Genomic DNA, 940 nt, shown 5'->3' with positions numbered 1-940 from the left:
CAGGGCTGCTGGAGAGGGACAGCATCCGTGGAATACCAGGGTTACTCTTCCACCCTTCAGAAGGCGGGATCCCAAACTGTGTCCGACAGGCCTAACAAAATACTGAGGATACAGGAGCAATGATACCAGACCTGGAAAGGGCTGCCCAGGGAGGTGGTGGAGTCTCCCCATCCCTGGAGGTGTCCAAGGAACACCTGGATGTGACACTCGGTGCTCTAGGCTGGGTGACAACGTGGGGATCCAGCACAGGTTGGACTCGATGATCCTGGAGGTGTTTTCCAACCCAAATGATTCTGTGGTTCTGTGATTGCCCCATTCCAAAGGTAGTCTGCACTTGTCCAGCTCTGAGCCTGCTGCTCTGCCCTTGCCAGGAAGCACTGCTGACACAATAAAATGGCCAAAATCATGACATGGTGTTCCTGGCTGTGTTTTTTTCTGAAATGAATATGAAAACGTGCCTTATGGGCACTTGTAACAACCCTCATTATGGAGGCGCGTGGGGACAATTAGGTGGTGAAATAGCTCATGTGCTGGCAGGGTGAGCCTGTAAATTAAATGTAGGATGTTGGCTTTGGAGGCAGAATTACTCCTGGCACTTTGGATAAGGAATTGTGGAGAAGGCTGTAGTATGTTCCTTCTTCCCTTCCCATAGTTAAGGAGTTCCAGGAGAGCATTTGTTTGAGTCTGGGAGGTGCCAGGGGATTCACTGCACGTTGCAGGCCGCTGGTTTTCAACTGTATTAATGAAGTTTTAAAAGTTCTGGGGTGGGGGGAAAAGCGCCCCTGGAGGGTTGGCCTTGATGATCTCAGAGCTCTTTCCCAATCTTATCGATCCCGTGATTAAGATCACAAAACGCCTAATAATTTGTGGCCAAATAAATGCTCCCGGGGCTCTTCAGTACGAAGGTGGTTTTGGAGCTTGGGGAGCTCCCGTAGTGGCA

Source organism: Manacus vitellinus, unplaced genomic scaffold, assembly GCF_001715985.3.
Source record: "Manacus vitellinus isolate BGI_N305 unplaced genomic scaffold, ASM171598v3 scaffold_38_pilon, whole genome shotgun sequence".
Classification (NCBI taxonomy): Eukaryota; Metazoa; Chordata; class Aves; order Passeriformes; family Pipridae; genus Manacus; species Manacus vitellinus.
Note: the sequence above shows the minus strand (reverse complement) of the source record.